The sequence below is a fragment of the Cygnus olor genome, chromosome 1, assembly GCF_009769625.2.
Source record: "Cygnus olor isolate bCygOlo1 chromosome 1, bCygOlo1.pri.v2, whole genome shotgun sequence".
NCBI classification, from domain to species: Eukaryota; Metazoa; Chordata; class Aves; order Anseriformes; family Anatidae; genus Cygnus; species Cygnus olor.
The window spans coordinates 71,931,879-71,954,161 of NC_049169.1; the positions used below are offsets into that span (position 1 = coordinate 71,931,879).

Consider the following 22,283-nt stretch of genomic DNA (forward strand, 5'->3'; position numbering starts at 1 on the left):
CAAGTAAAAATCTTGTCCAAAGTTTCTTGCTGCTGGCCTTTTGGAGGAAATACTACAACATATTTCCTTTTAAACCACTGTCACCTGCTTCTATCAGACCACAAACATCTGATTACAGAACCCCTAATAAAGGCTCAGCACCAGACAATTTCAGGAGGTGACTAAACTGCCACAGTAGAACAGCTCCGCCGCTCAAGGAAAAACCTGTTGTTACAGGATGGGTTACAGCCACCTCCCTTCAGCCAGAGCTGGAAGAGACCAAGCCTGTCTCTCAGCACAGTCATCCTGCTAATGCTCATGCTCATTGCTTAATCCTATCTCGAAGTCCTGTGCAGCATCCTTCCTAGCAAAACATGAAATCAGCAGGATACAGAGATGGTTTATGGACTACATGCTGCTGAGCACAAGCCTTGCCGTTTGCATCGACAGTTAAATTTAATATAAAAGAAAGGACCTGAAAGAAGGGACACTTTGCCCCACCAGACTGATGAGACCCTCTGCTTCTAACTCTTTTCCTTACTCTCCCTAGTCTTTTAGAAAAAGGAGTCACTTTCTCACTAGTTAGCAGAGGGATGAAAATTGAGCTTGAACAGATGTTGCAGAGCTTGTGATAGAAAGTGATTAACATTACCATACAGAGTACACATATAATCGCCATGGAGGCAGAGGAGCCTGGTTTTGCATGGAAGACCTCCTGACCCCAGGCAGTAACTCTGCCCAATCAAGCCAGGAGAACGGCAGCAGCAGGTCAGCTAGAGCAAGGCTGGGATCAGAAAATACATCATGGCAATGAATTACCTGCTGATTAAAGCTGCAGGGTGATAATTTCAATTACCTGCAGCTCTGAAACCCAGCCTATAAGCAGATGGGAACAGCACCTCAGCTGCACAGCTCCTAAACTAAGCCATGCTCTCTGTGCCAGCTGCAACTTAAATCTGCAGAATGGTTCAGGCTACAAGGGAGAGGAGTCTCTTCATCCCCAGCTGCCCACAGACAGGACAACACTACAGCAAGGCAAAGCCTGCACTAGTAAAGCTGAGAGACCACGACACCGCCCTGGCTGCTGGGGTGCCATGCAGTACAGCCCAAGGGCAGGAGCAGGCTGGCTGTGTGGAGGTGCCCTACAAGCCCAGCCGATGGAAGGATAACTGGCATCCATGCTCATTACTTCTGGTTTCAGCCTGTGCGCTTTCGTTTCCTCTGTGGCTATGAGAAAGTGGGAGCTCGCAGCAAAACATCCCTTTTGCACCAATTAAGTATCGACATCCCTCAACAGATTTCAGGCACACACGCCCAGCCAGACACAACACATCAATGCCAGCAACACCACCGCCTTGTCCATGCAGCGCCTTACAAAGGAGATAGCACCTTACACCCCCCAGAACAGCATGCAAGCAAGCAAAGGGTGCCCAGGTTCACCTCTCTGGCCAGTGGCAAAGCCAAGGGAAGCAGCCCGGCTCCCTCCTCCCATCACTGCAGCCTGGTGATGCCACATCAGTGTGTTTGCAAAGATGGGGTACACCTGCAGCACAGGTAGTTGCCACTCCAAGTACCGCTTTCTGAGGAGCCACAAGGTGAAAACACCACTGCTTCTGAAGAAAAGGAGAGATGCAGGCTGCCCGGTGCTGAGGTGGCTGGGGCATTTTCCATGCCATCACTTAACCCCAAATCGGCCTCACAGGAGGGGCAGCGGACGCACTAACAGCAGCACTGCTGCTAGTTTTCCTGCCTCGGGGGTCCTGTGTGCCCCAGCTTTCTGGCCAGCAATCCCACGGGATCAGAGATGGGGAGCAGCATGGTGACAGCACAGCGCCCCCCAGCACCCCAGCCTAGGCAGCCCCCAGCCCACCTCAAGCCATGGCCATAGCGAGGGTCAGGACAGGCCTTGGGCAGCTGTGCAGCACCTCAACAGGCAAGCCAAGACCCTCCCCACACCCTTACCAGAACAAGCCATTCCCCAAGAGCAAATAAAGTAACGCACACTGCCAAAAATTCCTGCCATCTGCTTTCCATATTTTCCTATAATTGAAAAATAGATCCTCTGCTATTTTTAAACTAGACTTAGTTTGCTGTCTTAAGTTCTTTTCTTTTTAACTAACGTATTTACCTCAATATATATGTGCCACTCAGAAAACAGGCTTTAAATACAGGAAAAACCTGGCTCAGGAAATCAGAAGGGACCCTAGGACCAGAGGGAAGTAAATCCTCCTAACCTATTCTCCATATTGGAAATACTCCCTACCCCAGGTTGAAGCCACTCAAAATACACAGCTACCAGGGGCAGGAGGGGAAGGAGAGTTGTGTTAGGAACATGGGAACCTCAACTTCCCAAACAATTTCACCATTTAACTTAAAGAAAATGTCAACTTCCTAATTAAAAATAAAACAAAATCCAGTATCTAGAACACATTAACAATAATTTTAAAAAGCAAATAATTTCATATAAGTGGATTAGGAAGCAACTACAGAGGCAAACCTGAGAGAGTAAGAGTCAGGTTGGAGGTGGAAAGAACAAAATAATATAGCAAGAAGCCTTTGAGGCAGCATCTCTTCAATCCAAGTTAGTTGCAAGCAGAACATTGCATCTGACCAGCTCTTCAATCTGATTTCTCCAAGTCCTGTGACATGCTGATAAGCTTCCATATCTATTTGAATTGATAACAGGTGAGGGCACTCAACAGTTTTTATGACAGATGTTCATAGCAGAGATCAGAGCAGATGGAGAAATGGCTGATTTTCTGTTGTGGTTTACAAACTTAAGTCCTTGTGTTTATGAAAAGCTGTGTTTCTTCTGAAAATTGATGTAAAATAATGTGTTTTTAATTAGAAAGGAAAACCTATAAAGATATCATTTCTTTTGACATTTTCCATGGGAAATGCCACTTAATACTACTTGTATTTCTCATCCTGCAAGTTCCATACTCATATATGAATTTATGTATTACAAAAGGAAGGGACCAAGTAAGTTTTACTTTAATCCCCCCACCTTTTTTTTGTTGTTTTTTTGTTAAACTCCCGCTTTATTCCTGAAGTGGGTGCTTTAACACATCATCATGTGGGTGATTTTCTAAAAACTGGCTTGTGAAGTATCTGGAATTAACATCATGCATGTGCATGTGTGTAGTGTATTAGCCAGTATTCACATTAATAGAAAAGTTAGAGAGGTTAAAAGTACAGCTAAAATAGAAAGGAGTCATGTAAAAGCTTTGCAAATGAGCCCAAAATGCTTAGGCCTACAGATCTTGTTAGATCCATGGGATTCAGGCATAAACGATGGAAACTGTAAAATCTCATCCTTGGGGTCTGTTCCAAGTCCATTTGTAGGATCCAAACATGTTGCAATATGAGTTAATTTATTGGATATTTTTCTTGTTCTGTACTAGTGCAAAAATGCAATGACAGATAAAACTTGCCCTCTAGATTGCTTATCAACATCTCCATTGAGATGTGAGAGTGGGTAACCTTGCTCAGGGATCTCAAAAATAACACCGTTCCAATGCTTTGAACCGCCTGGGTCACACCTCAGATTCCCCATGCGTTCACCCCCAAAGCAACAGCAACACTTATGCTCTTCTACTAGTATGGGGCCACAATTCTACAATCAGATCGGCGTAGGTGGGTATCTGCACATGTAAAGAGTCCCACTGAAGTAACAGGCACAGAGGTCCACCTACACAGATCGGATTGCAGGATCAGAAGTTTGTCTGGAGTCCATAGTAAGGGCTTGTCTACACTTGGGTTTGGGGTTGTTTTCTTGTTTTGTTTTTGTTTTTAACTAGAATAACTACAATTCAGCAAAACTTCACAGCAGGAGGGCTGCGCTGATATAAAAAGGGATTCTTATCACTGCCTTTCACCTCAGTTTAAAACACACATTGCCTACAGAAGGCAACTGAGCAGCATAACTATTGCAGATGAAGCTGTTGCCCAGTTTTTATTTCAGAGTAGCTACCCATGTGGAGACAATTCTGGAATCAAAGTATTTTTGTTCCAGAATAATTATACTGCTAGTAATGTGGGTAATCTATTCCACAGTAACTAAATTACAGCAGGATAGCCATTCTCGAGGAACTGAGGTAGTTAAACATCCCACCATCACCCCATACACCCAGTAGACTAGGCCATAAGGAATACGGGATAGATCTGAACACCAGTTAAAAACAGTGGGAGCCTTCACAATGACTTCAGTGGGCTTTGGCTGAGGCACTGTATCAAGGAAATTGCTAAATTCCTGTGTATTTTTAAAAAGGACTCTAAAAAAATAATCATACAAAACTGAGCTGCAAGCCTGGAGGCATTCAGACACGTGAGTAATCCCACCAAACCCAGTGGGAGTTGTGTGCATTTGCAGAACTGTGTTCTTGGTGTGCGAAGCCTACATCCATACATCAAGAACAGCCAGAGTAAATTATTAACCCTTAACTTTCTTAGTGAGAGACAGTCCAAGAGAAGGTCTCAAAACCTGTTCAACCATGACATACACCTTGCTTTCATCTACCATCCTTCTCTTACCTTGAGCAACATGAAATTAGTATGTGAATTAAATATACCATGGTGACAAGCACTGCAATCAATTCCTTTAAAAAAAAATCACTCCATATAACGTTTTGTCCTTCTTGATGGATTTATTTTGTGGTTGTTTAAGCATCAGTGATTTTTTTTAAGGATAAAATTTTTCCATCTAAAAATTCTAAACAGATGTGGATTTCAGACTTCCAAATTTGGGAATGTTCAGATCAAGAGCTGTTGTTTTAGTCTTTTAGCCATGATCATCACTGTAAACATAAAAGTTTTCAATTATTTCACCCCCAAACCATCAACAGACTCAATCTATATTTGGCCAAAACTAAGTACAGGTCCATAAAGATCTCAGTAGATGTTTACAGGAGCTAGGCCTAAATCATAAAACCTTTGATCGCACACATTTCGCACAATTCTGCTAATTTGATTATGAAAGTTCAGCAAAATTCTCTGATGCAAATCTAATGTATGGCAATTACCTGGGTGAGTTAAGGACAAATGTCAAAATTGGTTATCTGTGCTCCCCCCCCCCCCCAAATTTGCATCACAAATTGCAAGTTTCTAAGAGAGATAAGTATATTCCTTTCTCCAGCAGGTCTCTGTTAATTGTTAATCCTGGTCTTCTGAGATGTTGCAAAGATGATCAATCCCTTTCTGAACTACTAGTTACATCTAACCCCATGCATCTCCCAAAACAAGAGAGAAATGAGAAAATATTCCTTTTGTACTATGGCTTTAGCTTTCTACTAACAACTGAAGGAGAGGGGTGGGAGGAAAAAATATGACTATGTTCTTCGTGTTATTTAACTAATTATTAACCCTTCTGCCTACAAAATTATAAGAGGTTAAATTAACTTGATCCTTAACAGTTCAGTAGTACCTTTATGGCAGTGATCAATTTCTGTTCTCCTTCCACATATCAATTTTTGCTTTCCTTTTTCACTCATCAGTTTAGACATCAGTGCCATCCCCTTCGATCTTTCACAGAATTTGCTTCTCCTCCCTGGAAACTAAGTTATCTACATGTTTCAAACAGCTCAGACAACATCAGTCCATCCCTGTTACCAGTTTGTCCTTACATTCTGTGGAACAACATGTTTGAGGATTGCTGCGTGCTGTGCAGACAGCAAAACAGTTAAAGCCTCCCAGCACTGTAAGGCAAGAGAGCAGCATTCCTCCTTTTTCAACACAGGAAACTGAGGCACAGAAGAGGAGCACATAGAGGGCTCAAGGAACAGCCCATAAGAGAACAACATATATTGCACATACCATCTTATGATGTGTATAATGTATATTGCACGTAACAGCACACAGTAGTAACACACAACAGAGACTCATTTTGATCCCAAATTTAAGAGTAGAAATTTATTTCAGTGGCAATTAGTAATGAAAATTGCCATTGGTTCTAATTGGAATGGATTAAATTTTGATGCTAAGATTATACTGCTCACAAAAATTCTGAATTTACAGATGTAAAGAAACAAAAGTATATATATTCCAGAGGCACGATACTGAAATTTGCCCTCTTGTAAACAGTCTCATTGAATAAATCCAACCCAGGTGAAAACTTTGAATCATATCCTTCCAAAATCAATGGCAAAGGCCCCAAGATGATCAAAATGTCCAGAGGGATATACTGAACTGAGATCGGCCTGCAGAGTAAAAAATGAAGAGTGTCTCACATGATATATGAGAAGAACTCAAGCAGCAAATGGACTTGTAACACACTTTCTAGGCACTGAAATCCCACCATCCTGCAAACAGCTCCCAAGTTGAGATTCTGGAAAAGGTAGTTTTCTTGGAAACAATAAACTGCTGCTCATACAAATACTAGGCTGGCTGTCAAACCTTTGAGTTCATTAAAGCAGCTTCCCCTGCCAACCTAAATCTGCCCCTTAGCATCATCACAAAACACGTTATGCCAGGATGGTTGCGAAGACTGAAGCTCTCTTTGAAGACAGAGAAGCAGATGTATGGAAAGAGTCACTGTGTGTTTGGTTTGGGGTTTGTTGTTTGTGTTCTTAGGTTGTGGTTTTTTTTGTTTTGTTTTGTTGGTTTTTTTTGTTTTGTTTTGTTTTTTTGTTTTGTTTTGTTTTTTTAAACTGAGGCACTGCATCGTTTAAATGCTCAAGGCATGACTAACAGGGGTCACAGCACGGCTGTACGGATGCATCTGCTCAGTGACCCTGTGCTGTCTGTGCGTGACTGCTCTGAGCCCACCTGGAGGATCATGAGTTTCTTTTCAAGCCAGCTCCATCCACGAGCCAACCAGAAGGCCACATTTGTTTGTCTCCATCTCCTGCAACCCAACTGGTAACCTTTCTTACTGGTATGGATGACTCTCTGCTTCATCTCATGCATCCTTACTGGTAAAGCAGGTTCTACAGGCCAGATGTTGACATCCTTTACACCAGCAAATACAGCTTTGTGCTGGCTGACAACTTGGGCGATGCTAATGGGTTGGCATAAGTGGAAACGGCCCTGCAGTCTGTGCTCAGCAAACAGCTCTGTTCATGCCATTCTGAAGAGAGAAGGAACTCTAAGGGCACGATTGCCATGTCTACCATTAAGCATGTGCTTCAGTGCTACCCAGGTGCCCAGAGCACTGGGCTAGGACAAACTAGGTCGCTATTCCCATCTTAGGACGGCATATGCAAATAAGCTCTTCCCTTTCCACCACTTCTCCTCTCTGCCTCATTTCCTCCAAGCAGAGGAAACAACACTGATTTGCCCTGTAACACCTTTGGAAATAGAGGCGAGAACATGAAACCAAAGCTGGGCCTCGCTTCACTGTGGATGCAAGCCCCAGTTACTGTCCAGCAGATCACTTCCCTCATACCCCACGCTCTTTACCCTGTCCTTTGGTGCCAAGGCATTTTCCAAACAACCCGGAGGAGAAGACAGCCGGTGGATCTCTGTCATTCAGCGGTTACATGGCTGCTTAAGGGGGAAGGAAGGATTGCCCCTCTGACTACGCCATATAGAAAGACACCTTCGTTACTGCAGTATTGAGGATTACATGCCCCATAAAAAAGGAGCAGGAGCTCACTCAACAAGCCAACAGAGAATTGCTGGGCCATCCAAGAGAGGCTAACAGTGGGGCAGGAATGCCTGGAAAACCTAACACAGGATAAAAAAGTGGAGTTTGCCCTAATAACATTTTAACACCCTATGGGGAACAAACTTTGGCTGTCATCCATGGATGAGAAAGGGTCAGGAAAACTCTTGAAAAGGAAGCTCAGAATGAGAGTGAGGTAAATGAAGTCTTGTAAGTTCAGGTGCTGGCTGCTACCATGACTTGAAAGCAAGCCTCCTCCACTGTCCCATCAACATCCAATACCTGACACAACTGGCTTAAAGGCAAGGAGTGCCGCCCTTCTTATCTTACAGAGGCTGGAGGAAGGATGCAAACACTGATGGACCAGTACCCAGCCTGACAAACCACACACTTTACAGATCTGCAAGAGGAGAATACCCAGCTATCTCAGCTCTCCTCCCAGGTGCAGTGTATGTCACAGGATGTGATCTGAGCTGTCCCTCACACCTCTTCCATCATTCAGAAGGGCTGCCCATACAAAACAAGCATGTGCAGACCTACCATTATGCTAGAAGTGCACTCCATGGACTCAGCCATGCTGGTAAAACTACACTCACATTGGAAGAGTATGCCTCACTAGTGGACAGTGGTGATTTTTACAGTGCTACTGCTTTGCCACGTGACTACTCTGTCAATATGCTCTGTCTGCTATTCCTGTCTGTCTAAAGAACTGATATAGCTTCAAAAAGATTTCTCTTCCTTTCTCTGGCCTGTACTCCCACACTTTCAGGAAGCTCTTTGAGCTTCCCAACCTCTCATTTTCTGATCTGCTATTCCTACACACACACACAGTCCCCAGCAACTCTGCTTCAAACCACAGGTGGCCAAAAATCCATCACAACTGCAGGACTGTGGGAGTCAAGAACGGTACACCAAAACGTGCAGCACCGCTACTCGAGATGTAAGTGGTAAACAAGCCACAGTTCCAAGAAGCACAGAGCAAGGCATATTTATACTCACCACAAAATGGCTACAAGCACACGCAAAATGTCTCAGGGGTCCCGTGGGAAATGCAAACTTTTCCAGGAACCTATCCTCCTGCCCTTTCTCAAGGCATTTAAGAACCAGCAGTTCTTCACAGGGATATCCCACAGGAAAGGGAAGATGCTCAGAAGGAGCTCCCTCCCCCAGCACTTCAACCACCTCCTTCTAAAGCTCACATTGGCACCTAACTTCCAAATAAAACCTCAGCCCCCCAGCAGAACATGCAGGAACGGTCTTTGGTGGTAAGGGGAAAGGACAGAAAGAAATGACCCACGAAGAGTTGGAGATTATTATTTACAGAACTGAAAACATCCTCCCACACACATACACACACCTTTTCTTGTCTGCTATACTGGTCCCAAGTAGTAATTGCACAATAACACTGCTTGAGCAGTGCTCTAATTCAAGGATGGATCCAACACAAAAAGATTCACAGAAACATAAGCAGCAGGGGCAGCTCGAAAATCCTCTGTCCAGCTGCTCAAATAACTGAATAGGGATGCAGATTCTGTGCGTCAGAAGTCTGAAGGCTCAGAAAGTGCCTGTTCTCAAACAAGGTGGCAAAAATTTACCACTTTAGCCTAGAAAAGGAAGAGGAAGGGAGTAATCCTTGGAAGCCAACAGCCAGGACAGAGCCACTGTCCCTTAACAGGCACTACCAGTGAGACAGTAGTGCTTGTAGGATGTATTTCAGAGAAACATGGAGGGCAACACACAGTCATTCAGCAAGGCTAGCAGGGATACTATGTTTCTAAATCAAGTATTTCCATTTTTACATTATTTGCCTCCATCTGAAAAAAAAAAAACAAAACACACCTCTCTTTCAGATCATTAGGAGTTCTCTTTGATAATTACAGTGTTCTGAGAGCTAATGGCTATTTGTTAATAGCCGAGTCTTCTAGATAACACTTCTTTTCTTTCTTAAGCTAAAGAAAGCAAAGTCATTCAGCAGTGGACCTCTTCACTGCCTGGTACAAGTTTTCATTCCATCCACGTCAAACAAGTCTGCAGTACTACTAGTCTGCCCTCACACCAAGGTACCTTTAAATGGTGCAAAGCGATTGGGGAGGAGTAGGAGAAGGGAATCATTTCTCTGAAATAGGACCAGAGACAAAACCAATATAGACAAGTACTGTAAATATACCAGAAAGTGATTTAAACAACAAACAGATTTCTTCCAATCACAATACACACAAAGAACCGATAACAGAATAACAGCCAGATGAATGAGTGGAAATATTCAAGGCCAGGCTGGATGTGGCTTTGAGCAACCTGATCTAGAGGATGGTGTCCCTGCCCGTGGCAGGGGGTTCAAACTAGATGATCTCAGAGGTCCCTTCCAACCCAAACACTTCTGTGATTCTATGAATGGAAGACAGGTGGATAACAGCTCACCCAAGTAATCAATAGCTGCTGCAACAATTTCATACTTGTCTGAGAGACCTCCTGAATGTTTTACATTTCACATGAGGGTGAGGAATTGAGAGAAAAAAATACAAATCCAACCTGTCAAAGTCTGTGAGCCTAGTTTTCCAACTTGCAGGAAGTTCAGAGGTCTGGGAGGAAAAGATGCCTCCATGTGATGCGCTGAGGTGGGGCAGCATAAAGCAGCCTTGTATCACAGCCAGCGTGAGTCCCTGCCTCCTTTCTCTCCCATCAACAGTGCACACACATCAAAGAGAGCTGACTCATCCAGTCAAGGTCAGCCTTAATATCTGTCGGGCTTCAAGTTGTAAAATCTTGAGATGGGGAGGAGGCAGGTGATCAGAGAGCAAGCCACCTCTTGTAGCTGCAGAGAAGCAACAGCATCAGGCAGAAAGGCTGCTGCCCACTGTATGAGAGCAGGAACAGCCAGCGAGTCGCCCCTTCCCCGAGCAGGCTGCCTGTTGGACAGAGACATTAAGCCAGCTCAAGAGACACAACACCTGCACAGTTTCAGGCGGTCACAAGCCTCACCTAAGACTGGATGTCAAATATGCACAACTAGCTGGGCTGAGGGGCAAGAACAACAAAACAAAACAAACAAAATAAAACAACAGAGGGTTTGTCATCTGCCTGCCATGCAGATGCCATGGGTAGGACACAAAATACTGGTTAAAAAGGCGCAATGGACTCCTCTCGTGGCTTCTTACTGGCCCTCTGGCCTTCAAATTCATATATTAAAAATTAAATTAGAAAAGCTACTTAGTACCACCATTTTCTATTTTTGTTGCTGTTGGTGCCATCAGCTGCAGAGCTAATGAGAAATTGTCTATTAGAAAACAGGTCTGATTTCTGAGGGAAAGGTGATGTTTCAGTCAACTTCCTTAAGCTGAGTCAGGAAGAACAGCTGAAGAATGAATCAGTGTCTTGTCTCAGAATTCCATTCTGCTTTGTACAAGAGTAACTCAAAATAAATAATAATAAATAGACAAACTGACTTTCCTCAACAAATTTCCTTAACAAATACCTAGGAATCTGACCAGACATCCAAGCTTTCTTAACCAATGACATTTTTTTCATCCCATGTTTGAACTTTGGAAGATGAATTAATTTAGAAGCAGTGATGTCACCTGTGTAACAAAATCTGTCTATTGACTAGCTTTCAGTATAGCCAGTGCCACTGCCTAACTTTAAGTTTTCCTTTATTAGTTATCCCTCAATCAATTACCACTACAGGCTTCAGTCAAAACCTCTTAAAGTCAGTGGAGCACAGGGATCAGGTCCACTAAAATATTGTCTGCTAATCTCTGGTAAATACTCGTGTCATGAAGAGTGACTTCCCTCCTCCTTTAGCTGCAGAAGTTTTTTTTTCAGTTTTTCAAGTAACTCTCAAAGAGGTAGGATAATTTTTCAAGTCTTCACCACAATGATAATCTAAGCTGCTACCAGCTGGAAGGAACTGTTTTACTATAATCTAACCAAATCTCCAGTGCTGGGGTAATACAAACTGATGCTCAGCAGTTCTAATACTAAAACGTGCACAGCATAATTTTTGTTAAATTTTAAGTTAATTATCCTAGCCATGGCTCAGGCCTCCTTTCACATGTGAACAAATACAATAGTATCTTTGGGAGTCTTCAGACAGTTCAAAACAGAAGGTTTAAAACACAAAAAGTGAACTGACCAAATCATACCCAGGCACTGTTAGACCCTGTGTCCTACTGACTATAATCCTGCAATGTTAATCATCCCAGTAAGGGTTACAGCAAGATCATTACTAATTGTTCATATTACAGAGGCACAAGAAGTTTCTACCCTCGATCAGATTGCATTTTGATAGGCATTGCGCTTTATAGAGGGGCAATCACACTAAATGATTTCAAGGACACAGAGCATTCAGTTGCAGAGCAGGGACTGAACTAAAACCTCCTATATCTCTGTATAGTACCTTTAACCCAAGCCTATTCTTCCTGTCACGGATAACAAAGTATACGTGCCAGCCTGGTATATTTTTATAACCATGTCACAAGGCCAGCATATAAAACATAAGAAAAATAAAACAAAAACTATAAGCTGCCCTCGCTTTCTATAGAGAGGACGTCAAATTCCTTTCATGCCAAAGCCAACACAAGGCATCTATCGAGTTCCCAGGAAAGCTGTGATGAGTGTGGATCACGAAGAGCTAGTGTTTACAGGCTGAACGAACGTATCATTTCCCTGTTTGCATGTTTCAGGAACGCAATTTTAATAGATAATTGAAACTCTGAAATGACCTCTAGATTAGGTGCACAGGACGAACTTCGTCCCCTGACCCAGAAAGGCTTCACGCCTTGACGCATGGTTAAGCAGGTCCAGACCGTCTGTCAGCACCAGCACTACAGAGCAGCATAAATTTGCAATCGTAAAGTGTGGGGGGCTGGCATTCGGAGTTCTCAGTCCGTCTCTGAGGACTCGATACATGCAAGTCTTCCTTGTATTAAAGCAGCATTCGCCCACAATTAAATCCAAACACCACAGTCAAGGTGCGTGCAGAAATGCAAAGCAAGTCACAGCACAGTCGGAAGCCCACAGATGACAGCAGTGGGGCCTCACGCTGATACCAGAAGGCTCGCTCATACCTCCAGGCAACAGCTCTACCCTTCACACTAGAAGAACAACCCATGCTGCTTCAGATGCTTGGTGTCTGCTGGCATAAGGAGAGGAGAATCGGTTTCTCAGCAAACAAGGAACTGTGTTTTAACAGCCAAAAGCTAACAGTGACCAGTCTTCCTGGAGCTACTCTATCTAGCCTGAAGGGACAGTCCCCATAAAGAAAGCAGGTGGGAGTCTTTACAAGCTTTGTTTCTAATTCCAGGTAACACACATCTGGCCAAAGCCTTGCTCTGAGTTTCATCAGCACTTTAATCCCAAATCAACTGACAACACCGCAGAAAAAACGTGTCCTGCCCTCCACATGTTCCCAGCTGCTTGTTCCCACCTCCATACTGCTCTCTGCCTCGTGCTTGCACACGCTGTCCACTTTAATCCTGGTCTCTTGCTCTATCCAGCACGCATCCACCTAAACTTTTGTGCCAGCCCAAGGGAAGAGAAAGAGAAAAGGTGGGACAAGATCTTCCAGGGTGCTATCGCCTTATTCTGCACCGAGGTCCTTATCAAACTACTTTGGCAAAATAGCAATGGTGCACTTTTGTAGTGCCTTTAAAGAATGGTAAAAAGCCTGTGCAGAAGCAACCAGCTTCACATCAGCCTCAAGCTGGACATGGGCAAATACCCCTTCACAGGAACATCTATGGACATCTGGACATCTACATCCAGGACAAGAGGGAATAGCCTCAAGTTGGACCAGGCGAGGTTCAGGTTGGAAATGAGGAGACATTTCTTCTCAGAAAGAGCAGTCAGGCATTGGGACGGGTTGCCCAGGGAGGTGGTGGAGTCACCATCCCTGGGGGTGTTCAAGGAAAGGTTGGACTTGGTGCTTAGGGACATGGTTTAGTGGGTAATATTGGGGGGGATGGTTGGACCAGATGACCCTGCAGGTCTTTTCCAACCTTAATGATTCTCTGACTCTACCTGAGGCAGAGAGGGATGGTATCATATAGCCACACCATAAAAGAATTCAGGAACCTGCAGGTTCAGTGCAGGATGAAGATCCAGGACCCCTGACCAAGCCACAATTTTCACTTGCCTCACTATATGCTGAGCAGGACTCTTCTTCACATGCTTAAAGTGCCTCACCTCTAACAGTGTCAAATCCCACTATGCTTCAAAAGTTCTACATAGAAGCCCTCACTGAACCGCTTATGGCGTAGCCTGATGAGATAGCCTGTGACCTCCTACGTGCACTTTTACACTAACAAAGAGTCATGGCAGAGTTTAGAGAGAATGCCCTTACCCTCTGAAAAGGGAACTGACAGAATATACAAGAGTCAAAAGAGGAGGCTAAACACTAGCTGGCCTGGAGAGAAACAGATGCTTCAGCACAAAGGACTTGGGCCTGGAAAAATGCTTGGTTTCCAGGGCTTCTTAACGAGCCCACACCCAGCAGAAGGAACAATGGAAGGCAGCGAGGCCCCGGAACGGTGGGAAGCAAGTTAACGACCTGGCCACACGAGCAGCCTGCTACTTCTGTACACTGGAATCCACACACTGCCCTTTCATTTCAGGGAGATGCTAGGCAAGCCAGCAGCAATGGGAAGTCAGAAAGGCTATGATTACCCTTTCATCTGACGCAACGTTAAGAAATCAAACTTAAGGTACTTTCCATTAATGGTCTAAACCAATCCCAGTTTACCATTGTGTACTGCCATGTAGATTATCAAACACTTGTGTTAGCCTTTTTTCCACTGGAAAAGATCAGATTAGAATATGTCTGCTTTTTAATGCCAGGCATATCATTTAGCTCCTGTTTCGAATGACTTCAACAACAAAAGGACGGACTTTGCAATCTTCAAGGGCTGTGTTTTCCCACTAGTCTTGTCACCACCACTTTTCAGGGCTGGGCTTCAGTGATGTTAAAGGCAAGGTAAAACTTGAGGTACAAACCTGAAGAAAAACACAGCATGGAGACTGTTGCGTGAATGAACAGACTTTCCGTTTGGAAATCTGAGAAAGGAGCAGGCTGAAAGCTGAAAAAGGCTGGCATTAGAAAATTTAGCCCTGCTTCACCCAGCCTCAAAATAGGGTTGTATTTGAGAGTGCATAGTCAACTGCCCATTTGTCCACAGCTGGTGTTTCAGCATCCAGTTCTGTGACGCCTTGAACAACAGTGATAGTCAAAGCCTAAGACTGAGTAGGAAAACTAGAAGTTAAAAAGTTGAGTGCAATCAGCTAGGCTATCAGAAGTCAAATATTAAAGATCATCAACAATACTTGGGCAAATAATATGCTCCTTGGTCACAGGATCATGTTACTACTGTGCTCACACACTGAGACAGGAAAACATAAATGTGACTTCGTATGTAGTACATGGACATATTTTAATTCACTTTTGTATGGAGTGATAAAATTAACTTGCTTGTGTTTAACACGGGGAAAACAGAATTCCCTCAACTACCAGAGTCTTTTGGGAATTTCTGCTTTTGTTTCCGTGCATTGGTAGTGGGTATAACGTCTTCAGACATTTGGGTTCTGTGTACAGCCAGGGATTGGAAGAGCCAAGGAGGAGCCTGTCCCTATAGGGACTGTCCAGGCTGGTGCAGGGGGAGAGCACTTCAGGAGGCAGTTTAAGGCGAGCAGGTTGTGCGGCACACGCAGACAGCACATACGTACCGCATGAGAGCTAGCTGCTCTGTTACCTGTCCGCTGTGGCACACCACTCCAGATGCAGGGCTTGGTAGAGGACACAAATATTTGCAGGGTTTTTCTTCTCCTTCTTTTGTTTCAGCCAGCTCACCTTTCTAGTTTTTTAATTGCCGGCTAATTGCATTAGCACAGGACAACAATGGTTTGAGAAAGTTCACTTGCACTGATGGAAAACATTTTGTGTATATAGGATCCCAAGAGAAGATCCTGTTTGCCAGCTTACTCATTTCTTAATCATTATGAGTAGAAAAAATGAAGTCCAGGCACTCAGTAAACAACACTTCCTCCTCAATTTTCTCAGCTATTAGGAACTTGAAAAGAAGAGTCAGGGAACGAAAGGCAAAGAGATTGAACTACCAATTTAAGATAGTCACTCCAAAGCAGGCTGCAGGCACACTGACGGAGCAGATGAACGGAAGTGCTGAAACTGTCCCCATATTGTCTAACACCTGTTCATCAGCAACACAGTCACACAGTGGCGTGTTTGTGTCATCCAAACAAACGCATCCTCATCTTCCAAAGAACTGTGTTCACTTGTCTCTTATCAACCATCAGAAGAGGTGTGGCTGACACTGCATGTAGCATCTGAATTATCTAACAATCCAATTATTTTTCCATTCTCTGTCAGCCAAATCTTGCGCAAAACCTGGAGAAATAAAACAGGTCAAAGCGCTTTATGCCAACAAATGGCATCACAGCCCAGGAGGAGAATCAAGGACAGGAAAATCCCCAAGAGTTTTCTGGAACAACATTCACTGAGAAGTCCTTCCTAATCTGAAGAACATTCTCCTCATGAATTTCAAATGGTCAGGTTGCCTCTGCTGAGGAAACACCACAACAAGAGCAAGAAACGGAGCAGAAGGCTTGATTCACGAGTGGTTTTCTCCACTACTATTTTTTCATTTGTCAGAGGTATCAGCGCAGCACCCAAATATGAAAGGCCTAGATGAAAACAGAAAAACAGTAGTTCTGGTCACACCAAAGGTCTCTGTAGGCTAGTACCAGATCTCCAGTAACATCCAGTAGGAGATGCTCAGGGAAGGAGCATAAGAACAACCCTGTTGTATGCTCCCCCAGCAATCTACAGGTCCAGGGCTTTCTGAGCCAAGGCCTGTATCTTTGCAATTAACGGTCCCACATAAATCCATCTAGTATGAGCTGTCTTTTGAAAATGGTCTCCGGTTTGGCCCTACATTGCAACTTCTGGCAGTAAATTTGGTAGCCTCACTGTACATTGTGTGAAAAAATACTTTCTTCTGTTTAAAACTATTGGATGGTTCCATTTGATCCTCCTAGTTCATAGGAAGATCTCATACAATGGATTTTTCATATTATGAGAAAAAACATTGCCAATTCAGCTTCTCTCTGTCTCTAGAGAGAAATTCCTTTCAGAGCAAATTTTCATGATTTTCACGGGAGCTTGCAATGGGCCCAACTGCTTGTAGTTGCTGTCACAGCAAACTCCTTCCCTTTACTTCTTAAATCCTTTATTCTCAATCCCACCCTATTTCCCTGGCTTATGTTTTCCTTCCTCCACTAATTCCAGAAAACTGTTACAGTCCCATAACTTAATGTAGGCATAGTACCCGATCTGTGTTCGGTTCAGCTACCTATCTATACAGGCGTGGAGAACCATCCCATGTCAAAGCTTGCATCTTGCAGCAGTACTGAGTAAATTTGTCTGTCTAGCTGTGAAGGCAGATAGGCTTTGAGCTGCATATGAGGGGAGCTCTGGTGGAAATTAAGACAGAAGTTCCAACCCTGAAGTACAGCATTGCTCACGTGGACTTTCCTCAGCACCAGCATACATCTAGAAAAACCTGCAAGTGAACAATTTTTATAGAGCTCTCAAGTCTATGACAAAAAAAGCTGTCTCAGAAAGCTCACAGTGATGAATTCTGAACAAAAATGTCTATTTTTCAAATATAAGTCCATAGGGGATTAGGAAAATCCACTCCAGACCAAAGGAAAGCAGCCCTCTCTTTCACAAACATTTAAGTTCGCCTTCTCTCTGACTAGCTGAAACAACGGCAGTACAGCTCTTTGCCACCTGGGGAGGAGCAGCAGGACCATGAGATACTCTCTTAGTGCTCACCCCAGTAAGCAGAAAGGGAGACCATGAGTGATGGGGCAGGCCACCCCGAGCACTGCATGATCTGCCAAGCAAAGAGCGAGAGGGGAGTCCCAGGTAAGATGCAGGCAAGGGGCCCGAGGAGACTGTACTGGTAGATCATGGCATTATTTTACTGCAGCTTTAAGTACCAAGAAACTATGTGAAGCCATTCAGCTCCTTACTCGTGAAGCAGGGCAATCATAGCTCCCCACCTCACAAGGAACTGGCTGTAACACCACACACATTAAAACACTGAGCTAATGGAGACTTTCAAGTACTTTAGAAAGCATACAGACACCTATACTATGGAATGCACGTTAAAACCTATTCTTTCAAAGCCTTGTTAGTTTTTTGGTTTTTGTGGGGTTTTTTTTGGTTTAATTTAGAACCAGGAAGCTTGTTTGACATTTATGACTGCTTTCCCCATTGTCTGCAAAACCAAACATTGATGCTAAACTGGAAAAATACCCCTAATGTCAGCTGATATTCTACTGCTTCAGACTGACATTGCTCATGATTGGTCTTACCACTAAAGCATTAGCTGAAAAATCACAATACGAGATAACTTACAGAGACCAGAAGGACCTTCTGACTAATGCTGTTTTCAAAATCCACCAAGACATTATGGCTAAACACACATAATTTTTCTAAGGCCCTTCATTTAAATGTGAAACTAAAGAAGTGTATTGAGACCCAGTCATAACTATAATAAAGAAAATAATTTTAAAGTAAATCTGAAGTACAGAGCTATGCCAAAGAACAGAAGTCACGTCACTTGAACTAGTGGGACCCATTGCCATACACCTAGAGCCTAGGCCTGCCAAAGAGCCAAGCTAGCTTTTGGCAACAGGTACAGAGAGAATATTTCCTTCTTTCAGTTTAGTCAATTATCTCATCCCAATGACTGGTTCACCCAAACCTGAAAAATGCTTTGGAGCTGCAGAAATGGAAGGCTTGTTTTCTTCCTCCAGTCAACAAATAAACATGAAGGGTGAGGAAGCAAAGTCTACTAATATTCAATCAGCATGACAAGAAACAATCAGTGCAATAAAAAAAAAAAAGACAATATTTCATTTGCTTAATAAGAAAAGCTTGGTTTTTAATCAATTAAATAATATTACCTCAAAATGTACCAGATGCTTCCTTTTCATGTATAATTATCAATTTATTTTATTTTATTTTTTAAAAAGATTTACTTTTAACGCCCAGGGCTTTTAGGGGGAAGGTTGCACTTGTAACTACATTTCACTGCAAAGCCATGTGCAGTCTATCATATATAGCATTTTAAAAAATAAAAATTGATCGTTCACCAGATAAAGTCATTCATTATTTTCCAAAATCAAAACATTTAATAAAAAGTTAACTAAGTCTGTATAAGGCTATCTAATTACTTAAACAGATGCTTATGGACACTGTATAGATTAGCAGAAAGGAGAACAAAATTTAGGTTACAGGCCATTCTTAGCTGCACATCAGTACGTTTTAATGGCTCTTCACAAATGTGGATCAGCTTCTCTTTAGGAAGAAGAACTAAGAAGTACACATGTAAAACTGATCAAAATCAAAAACGATGTTGTAAATTAATTTTTCTCCTTGCAGCACAAGCCTGATTCAAGGACTGTACACATGACAGCACTTCTTTGCAAATGAGACAGTTCAGCCGCTGCTCACAACATTTGGTCAGGTAGTGAAAGCAGCTACTCTTATGCCCATCCCTGTAGGCTGCAGTGGGGACACCATTTGATCTGTCACATAAGTGGAAAAGAGTTAATGATTCAGGAACACATTTCACATGGGTGATAATGGGAACTGGGAGTCCTTTGGAAAAGCATAGTTCAACCCACATTTGGCTCCTAGAAGTAAACAGTATCTCTCCCTCAAAACCAGAAAACTTCCATTTTTCAATGCTGATCTGTAATTCCCCTTCCATGTATTCCCTAAAGGTTTTCCCCTCTTTCATTTGAATAATTAAAGCAACAAAACCAATCTCTTGCTACTTCTAGCAATCCAGACTTCACAAACCCCTCAAAGTCACAGACAAAATCTTCCTCAGCTCTCTTCCCAAATCAGAAGTGCTCTTGAAATGAAGAGCTGGGGGCTGAGACAGAGACTTTGGAAACAATTCAGAGGAGATAAATAACTACTTGAGACCAGTCTTACAGCAGACTAAATTTTACATCAGAGCATCTACATGCCTATGTACCATCGGAGTACATCTATCTTGCCTGGGATCTCATCTCTAAAAGACACAAAGTCTGTTTCAGAAAAGGCTTAACAGACTGAAAAAAATCAATCTTTCTCCAGTGTAGTGACAGGTATTTTTTCCCCTTAAAGGCTGTCAGGCTTAGTGTCTTCCTCATGTGTGTTCGTCTACCCTCCTTTTTAAATCCATTTATACTTTTAGCCTCCACAGCATCTTGCAGCAGTGAGTTCCATAATTTAACAGAGAGGGAAAAAGTACTCATTTCAAACTTGCTGGCTGGTAATTTCACTACCTGCTCTAGTTGTGTACTATCAGAAGTAATTGTTCCCCATTCACTACTACTGTGTGATTTTATAGACCTCTGTTATACCTCCCTCAGCAGTCTCCTTTCCCAAACTGAGTCGTCTGGCGAGTTGTAGGCAATGTAGCTTTGCCCCCAATGGAAGTTTCCCTGGGCTTTCCCCGCAACTTCACTACTCATTTTTGTTTATTTTTCGGTGCTGCTACAAGCCCTCTTAATAACAAAGAAACACTTGCTGTAACAAGAACTGATACGCAGCATGGATTTAAAACATAATAGGCAGATCACTTCTATTTTGCTCTCTGTTCCTTTCCTACTACGGTTTTAATTGCCTGTTTGGCCCCCAGTTGAAACCTGAGCTCAGTTTTCTCTTTCACTTGTCCTCGAAACTGTTTCCTAAAATCAGGTTCCAGGTGCAAGACCAGTTCTGGAAGGCCTATCAGAGGACAGTCCTAAACTAAAACTACCAAGAGGAAAAGGAAATAAACAGGAATACTTCCCTCTGTCTGCTTCTCTGAGCCTGCAGAACCCAGCTACTGCCCATCAGCATGGTCCAGTTGGCTGCGTGCTATTAGTTCAGTTGTAATTTGTCCCAGTTGGGAGGTAATAACAGCCAGCACATGGTCAGTCACGGATGGCTCTGATGACTCAGCTGGTGTGGGGTAGCTTACTAAGGCACTACCTCCGTGGTGCCTGAGCCCACTGTTTACTGTGCAACTTGCAACACACACATATCTCAGGCCACATGCCATAAAATATTCTACAGCCCATAACCTTCTACCCCTGGAAGCTGCTCCCACACTCTTCCCCAAATTCTCTTCCAGAGATCGCATTTGCTCGAGTCATTTGCCAGTGACACAACCACTCGGACTGTCAACTGAGAAAAATGTTTTACATCTTACCAGTGCTCCTGTTCCTGTAAACTGGTGCACTTCCTGGCACCCTGGGACTTGGCAAGATCCTTATCCCTCAGTGAAAACAGTTCAACCCTTCATTTCCTCAGCTCCCCAGTCCCCACATGGCCCCGGCTGTGCCCCTCATCCTGGCACTCACACATGCCTAAGCCAGGCTGTCCAACCAAGCATGGCGGTGCTCCGAGCTGGAGGGTGCTGGTCCTCCAGGGCTGGGGTGAGGCTGCCGGGATCAGAGCCTCCGCGGTGGAAAGGCAGTGAAACAGCTGATGATGACCCGCCAGTGCTCCCCCAATGGCTCTGCGGGTTTCAAGCTGCACCTCAGTGGTGCCCACTGGAAACACCCAAGGTCGTTCCTCGATGGCGCAGCAAGGAGGGGAGGGCCCACCTTCCAGCGGCCTCCACTGAGGAGTGGGAGCCTCACCACGGAGCCTCTGGTTCCGCGCATCCTGACACACCTGTAACCTCAGGCCCTGGACAGGTTGGAGGAGGCTTGTTTCTGCATGTGTTTTTAAGCACAGGGTAGCTATGAAGATAAGAACTCACCGTTCAAGGAGCAATGTGCTGTGACAAAGTTGTCCTGGCCTACGCCACCAGAAGAAAGCAGAATTGTATCAGTCATAGGGAGGAATCCCAACACAGACCTCAGATGAATTCCTAGATTGCAGGAAGGAGCTCCATTCCATTGCTATAATACTGGGTTTGCTCCATTTGACCTCCAAGCACATCAGTAGTTTCACTGAGCCCCATCAACAATGGAAGCTTCTTTTTCAGGAAGTCCTTTTTAGGTGGGGAAAAAAAAGGAGTAAAATAAAAAGAAAAGGTGGTTTGCAGGTACTGAATGCTTCACTGTGGCCCTACAAACTGGATAAACGTGTCTCTGAATTCTAGTAGTACTATCTCTGGCAGTTCTATTAAACATTTCATTTATCTGGTAGAACTCCAAGCCCCTGGATTTCCACAAGATCGCATACAATTTAGAAAACATTCCTGCTTTCTGTTAATAGATGTTTTGGAGGAATCCACTGAAAGCATAATGGAAAAATCACTTCATCCATAGTATGTTGAAATACAAACTATATGAATAATCCCGCTCTCTACTACATCCCATCAGTTTTAAGGATACTTCTTATTGGGTGCCAGTTGGCTTCTTCCAGCTTAAACTCTCAAGAATTTTCAAAACAAATAATTTCCAAGCTTGATCAGACCCTACCCAGGCTAGCTGGGGAAAAAAATTCCACACAGCAAAAAATCACTCATAGCTCCTATTTATAGAAGCATTTTATTTTATTATAGAATTAAAAATCCAAACTCTGGATTTAATATTAGCCAGCTGTTAATATTTTAACATGTAAAGCATGGTTGTCACATTCGGAGTATTTTTGCGGGGTTGTACTAACATTTAACTCTCTCGGTCACGCCCAGTGTTA

The 22,283-nt window shown here is 43.5% G+C and overlaps 1 protein-coding gene across 5 annotated transcripts in view; it reads right to left on the reverse strand.

The window, feature by feature from the left end:
• The window catches only part of ETV6 (ETS variant transcription factor 6), a 144,955-nt gene that overhangs the window by 116,285 nt on the left and 6,387 nt on the right, over positions 1-22,283 (reverse strand). The window contains exon 1 of one of the 5 annotated variants that reach the window (XM_040564380.1): positions 21,400-21,421. The exons of the other annotated variants lie outside the window; for them this stretch is intronic. The gene's annotated coding sequence lies outside the window, so the exon portion shown is untranslated. Of the gene's footprint in view, positions 1-21,399; positions 21,422-22,283 lie in introns of those variants that run through there. 5 annotated transcript variants of the gene reach the window in all.